Below are 6,596 nucleotides of genomic sequence, written 5' to 3'. Positions count from 1 at the left end.
GTCGCTGCTGATGCTCAGTTGCTCTGTGTAGTTGCTGTCAGAGAACATCATCAGAATGGGGCAGCGAGGAGCAGAGCTGTGATGTTTACCAGGCAGGAAAAAGCAAATTATTGCACAAGTGAGGGAGGGCTTGTTTGAGCCAGTTCTTGTTGCTTAGGATTTTTTCCATAATGGCAGATTCACTTCAATGACAATTCTACGGATCTTTTAATTCCAGAAAATTCAATCGCCTGTGGCTGGAATTACTTGTCTGTGATGAGCTCAAGAGCGCCGTGCTGTGGACATTGTGTGTGTTGCAGTGTGGCGGTGCAAGTCAATTCTATTCTCTTAGGGTTTTAAATTGGTGAGATGGAAATGGTACACTTAAAGCCAGTGATGCTGCACGTTATGTGTTGCCATTTACTTTAAATCCTGGATCTTAAAGAAAATCTGTTCTAGTTTGGTAAAAAACAACACAGACTTGGTTTCAAAAGCTGCTGTTAGGAAGTACAGAGCTATAAAATGTGGAGAGATCAGGAATGTGTGTTATATCCCTAAACAAACCTGAACAACAGTGCTCTGCCATCAGAGGACAAGGGATATGAGACTGCCTGGTGAGGAGTACAGCCAGAATTGAAATATTTGAGAGTTGCTGGCACATGTTAGGTCTGCCTGGTACTAGCGTGAGTAATAGCTGTGAAAGGGTTTAGCACCAAGGGGGCTGTTGAGGGGAAAGCCTGGCTGTTACAGTGTCTGTTGATCAATGATTTTTAACTAGAAAGATTCATCTGTTGGCATTTCCCAAATACCTTGTCTTGTATAAAGCTGCAACACCAGAATGCTAAACACCCCTCACGTGGGGAGGAAGGAGTTTTTGGCATCTTCACTGTAACTGAAAGCACAGAGGGAGGGAAATACTGGGTCTTGTACAATGCCGCTTTCTGATGCGAGTACCTCTGTGCTAAAGGGAGGGAGGGAATGCAGCCCACAGCCCTGTGAGCTTGCTTGCATTCATCCAGTGTGGGAGGAATATGGATCTCCTGTCCCCTGGGATGTGGGTGTGTTTGGATCCAGGTCTGTGTTTCTCAGTGTCTCCACACCAAGCATGGACCAACATCTGTTGGGAGCACGGTGGCTGCAGACCCTGGCCGTGGCTCAGGCTTCCCCAGTTCGGCAGATGGAGCCTGAAAGCAAAGGCAGGCACAGCTGGCTACGGAAACAGGCAAGAACTGGTGCCATGAAAACATCCCTTTGTTGGGCAGTTGGCAACTGTTTCTCCTTATGAGATTTATCTCCTCCGTCAAGCCCTTCTTTAAGAAGAGCTTTAGTATAAATACTGAATTGACCAGCCCAAGCTCAGCACATGGTAAATGGCTCCTCTCACACATATTTGTCCTTTCATAAGGTGTTGGTCTTAAGCTGGTTGCACTCTGTGCAGATTTGAAACCTGGTGCAGTTTTCACACATAGCTGATCTCTGAATTAGACCTGTTAAATGAATAAACCAGCTAATTACACACAAATCCTATCAAGAGGTTTTTTTCTTCTGTCAAAGAGGCACGCTTGTAATAAATGCAGAATGGTTTAGAAAGCTTTTTAGCAGAACCAGGGTAGGAAGCGATAATTCTGCTTACCCAGTACTTCAGAAAGTGAAGTCCAAATTCTCAACCCACCTTACCTGGACCTCTGTGTTTGCATCTGGTGATTTTCTTTTAATAAGCATCAGAAAGACAAAAGTGCTGGGAAATCAGGGCATGGGTTGCCACAAATTGCCCAAACCCTCACTGGCAGTAGAGCCCTGCACACCTTGTCAGTGCACAATGGGGAGTGTTACAGGTACAGTTACCAGATGTGTTGTGTCTTAAAATAATTGGGAAATTGCATTTAAAATAGCAGGGTTAGAAGAACATTGCTTGAGTTCTGAAGTCAAATGCTGTTAAACTGTGTGCTCCTTCCTACACCAGTAAATCAATCCCACGATGTCAGATGCTGTGCTCACCTGTCCCATGAAACCAGAGCTATATAAGGCTTTCAAGTTAAATCTCAGAGAGTATTTGGGCCAGATCAGCAAGGTGCTTCCAGCTGCGGGGGATTCAGGCTCTACCTAATGAGGCTTGAGCATTGAAAGGAGTTACTTGCAAAGGAAGAAAAGAGATCAGAACGGGTAAGTGCTGAAACGTGCAACTGTGGTTTGTAGATCAGAATTTAAAGTGTGTTAGAGAAAAGTGAATGATTGGTAACTGTGTGTGTGTGTGTGTGTTTGGAGCGAGGGGAATAAGTGAATAGGGAAGATCTGATTGCTGAAAATCAAGACCTAAACCTGCAGTGCTAGGGAGAGGGAGAGATGTGTCTGCTCCTTAATCAGGGCTTGAATCCCGCTGCATAGCTCCTCACCTTTCTGTACTGTCCCCACGGAGCTCCTACTCGAAAGGCTGTGCTTTATAACAGAGTGCAAATGTAGCACAGCCAGTGTCTTTATTACTGTAATAATTTGCAGGGATGGCCGTCTGTGGAGCAGAAGGGAGGCATCAGCTTAGCAAACATGAACTGGGAGGTTATTCTGAGAATAGCAGGCAGCCTTAAAAGCAGATCTGAAGTAAGAAGCAGACAGAAGAGATGACTGATGAGCAGAGAGGAGAAGCAGGCGGCACTTTCAGGAGCTATTCAGGTAACAGGATATATAATGGAGTGATGCAAAAGACTGGAGTGGGAAAGATCTCCCATTACCCACTGGCTCTATCAGAGTTTCTAAAGGTAACTTTTCTGCTTTGTAGCCCAGCTGCTATAATAATTAGTATTAATTTCCTAATATCTTGGCTTCTAGGTCTCGTACAGGCCCTTGTTCTGGACAGAAAGACATGTTGCCATCCCTCTAAAATCAATGAGAAACTGATTCACTATTTGGCTTTCTCACTAGGTGTTAGCCCCTGGTAGGGAGTAAGCACATCATTCATAACCTTCACTCTCAGACACTGAAGCTGGCAGTGCAAGGTGTTTTTCCAATCCTTTGGTTAACTTGAACCACCCACAGAGCCTGCTCATCCATTTTCTAGTATTGTGGCCATCAAAACCGGACCCTATCTTCCAGCAGCAGCAACGGTGTCAGACACAGCAGTACTGCACCCTTCCTTGTTCTGCTTGGTACCCTTGGGAGCTCACTGTCAGATCCCTCACGTGGTGAGGGCATCTCTGTCCCTTGGGCACAGAGACTTGACTGTACCTGCATTCATACTGTGATGGTGGCTGGGGTGATGATCTGGATCGCTCAGTGTCCGTGTTTCATCCTGTTCGTCTTTCTTCCCTGATTTGAGTCATTCAAAAATGTTAGAAATTATATTTTTTTTTCTTAGATCATTGATTTTCAAAAGAAACAGAAAATTGAACAGGGGAGCTGAGTGGCATCTAATGCTTGCCCTGGGCTGCTGTGCCCTGTGATGTCCCTGGGAAGGGACCTCAGTGAGCCATGCCACATCTCCCTGTTTCTGGAGAGGCAGAAGCTGGGGGAGTGAGCCATCTTTCTTTGAAGGAAATTCATTGACTGCGGTGCTTCGACAACACCCACTCGCTCATTCACAGACATAAAGGCTCCTGTAAACAGCCTCACGCGTGGCCCAGGGCTCGTCAGCTGGCGAGGAAGGGAGAAGCCCCGTGACAGCGCACAGGACCAGTGAGAGCAGATGAAGGGAGCACAGCTGCTGTGTTTTCCCCACTGGAAGGAGATTATTCGTTTTTCCTGCTGCTGTGTAGACTGCAAGGAGACAGGAGGGTGGATGGCGGATGCAGGGTGAGAGGATCTCTGCTGGGCAGCCTGCCAGCCCTGCCTGCCCTGCAGCAAGCATCTCAGGCTACGGCCTCACGCTCCCTTTCACAGCAGGATTGAAAGAGCTGTGCCAGGCACCAGCTCAGTCCCACCACTCCCTTGGAAAGCTTTTATTACTGTTCTCTTTGTATTGCTGGGTGAAATGATTTCCTTGTAGATAGGAGCTGTGGGTGGGTGTGAGAATAAAATGCAAAAAGCCTTGCAGCCAGCACTCTTCTCTGTGCCCATGGGAACACAACCTCTCCCTGCATCTTGGCTGATGGGGTCACCAGGATGGTGCTCCAGCTGCCCTGTCCTGGGGAGCCCAGATTTGGTCATTTCTACAGTGAGAGAGATGATACCCATTTGTGTTCCCTCTTTTGGTCCCCGAGAGGGACTGAAATGCTCTCAGATCTGTTGCACTCTACATGTACTTTGTGCTCCAGGGATAGATGCAATCGCAGAGACTAGAAGTGCAGGGTGTGGAGGAGAGGAAGAAGAAGAAATAAAGCCATACCAGCTGCAGCACTCAATTCTGCTAAGAAAAGCTGAAGGTAAAAACAGAAGGAAAAAAATACAAGGAAGAGAACTGAGGCAGGGAGGAAGAAAGTGTTGAATGAAGAATCCAGATGATAAAAATGAGAGAGATGCAGGCAAAGTAAACCATAAGGAAGAAAATCCCAAGGTCCAGATCACCTCCTTGTGCCACAGCTGAAGTGTGCGTGTGGTGAAATCTCCTGTCCATAATACAATGCACAAGCTTAGCTCTGTCTAGAAACACAGACGTTTAATCATCCAGGGTGGCAGTTACAGGCTTAAGTTACAGGAGAGAAAAGAAATACAAACTAGTTCTGCAAAATAAAAACCTTGGACAAAGCCCAGGCAAAATGACACCTTGCTGACAAGGGTGTCTGCAGTGGGGCCACCGTGACCAGCACTGAGCACCTGGGGCTGTCACCTCATGTTTCCAACAGGGCTGAGCCTCCTTCTCCTTGGCCGTGCTTGCGATGCAGCACAGTTCAGCTCTGGTTCAGCATCTCCCCTTGCTGACGCTGGCTGTCAGCAACCAGCAATTTTACTGGTGTAACAGGGTGTGTGAGGTTAACCCAGACCTCCAAAGGGGAATTTGAGAAGGAGGGAGTTCGGTGAAGGGCAGGGGGGTAGTGTTCCCTTGGAAAATGAGCTGGGGAAGCACCTGGACTGGTGATTTCAAAGCAGAATGTGTGGAGTTTTGTTTTTTTTTTTTTCCTTGGTTTCTTTGCAAGGACCAGAACTGTCCCAGGCACATCATCCTGTGCTGTCCAGAAAGGATTTTTCCAGGAGCAGTGGCTCCTTCTATGCCAGATGCTTCACTTAGACTAATACTAAACTCCTGCTAGTAGTGACAAGTGGCAAAGATCTCTTCTACCCACCTGGAACTGTTTCCAAACTTGGCAAATTGATTTAAGATTTAAGCTCAAAATATTATTTGCATGATGGTGTGTTTTGTTTTAGCACTTTGAGAACAAAACACTTTCCCTAACCTAGTTTGTTTTGAAGGGATGTTTCTTTTGAAAACTCCTTAAGAAAGCTTTTAAAACAAACTAATAAGGAAACCAAACATTTTCTGCCAGACAAAATATTTTCTTTGCTGATGTTCCACACGGCTGAGCCTCTGGGTTTCAGGGTGACCCAACACAATTTGTGTGGACAGGGAAACGGAAACATTGATTTTTGTGTGTGTTGTGACTTGCAGCACATGAGTTGCCAGAACCCCTCACCCCACAAAAGCCACTTTTATTGTCGAGTCTCTGTTTAATAGCAAGCATTTTATGCCATGTTTTAATCTGAGAAGTCATCCAAACCCACCTGCTGACTTGCTTACAAAATGCTTGCAGTGCCAGTCACTAAGGCACCAATGTCCTATAGCAGCTGCATTAGTCAAAGGACACAGAAAGAACTTCATACATCAAGATGCCAATACGCCTCAGTCGGTTGCTGCGGGCTTTATCCGCGTCTCATTTTAAGTCCTTGTTCTCGCTCCCTGAAATTTTGCAGAAGGGTCTTGAATAATATATATTGCATTAAACAGGCATCCAGCGCTGAAAAATGAGGACTGATTCTGTTAATTCAAATATCTAGGCAGGTACTGGAACTAAAATGCAAGTTAAGATGCTTTTCAGGCTCGGTCCCAGCAGCTGAGCACAGAGAGCAGAGCAGCTCAGCCCCAGCTACCAGGCGCAGGGGAGGGCGAGAGGTGTGGGGCCAGATGACCTTGGGAGAAGGTGCTGGGAAAATGCCCCCACTGAGAGTTTTCAATCTGCTTCTGAAAGCTCTTCAGCAAAGTGTCTAGACCTTGGTTTTGGTGGTTTATGATGCCCTGACCCTGCTAAAGCTCCTAAGCCAGTACTCGAAACAGGAGAGGTATCCATCTTTGGGAAGGCAGGGAGATTTCTCTGTTTCTTAGCAAAACTACAATCCTCTTGCCGAGCTGTTTGGGACGGAGTCTTGAGAACACGTCTCCAGTGGGGAGAATCCCCACGCAGGTGCCAGGAGGTTGTGAGCTCCCCTCAGCCCCGGACCTGTTCTGAGCCCTCAGATGTGTTGTTCCATTTCTCTATCGCTCACTTGTCTCACCTGTCCCATGGGATGGATGACACTTTCCAGTAAGGTGAGGAGAATTCATCAGTCGATTTTGTGCACTGCTTTGAAGATAACAAGTGCCGAGGGGAAAAAAGAGATGGTGCTTGAAATGGAAATTTTCCCATTTCTGTCACTGTATTTTTGCTCCTTTTAAAAAAGTACATTCAAATGTACCATCAAAGGCAGCAACACCAGGG

Source organism: Antrostomus carolinensis, unplaced genomic scaffold (genome assembly GCF_000700745.2).
Source record: "Antrostomus carolinensis isolate BGI_N321 unplaced genomic scaffold, ASM70074v2 scaffold4145, whole genome shotgun sequence".
NCBI lineage: Eukaryota > Metazoa > Chordata > Aves > Caprimulgiformes > Caprimulgidae > Antrostomus > Antrostomus carolinensis.
The sequence above is the reverse complement of the archived record's forward strand: the minus strand, read 5'-3'. Positions refer to the sequence as shown.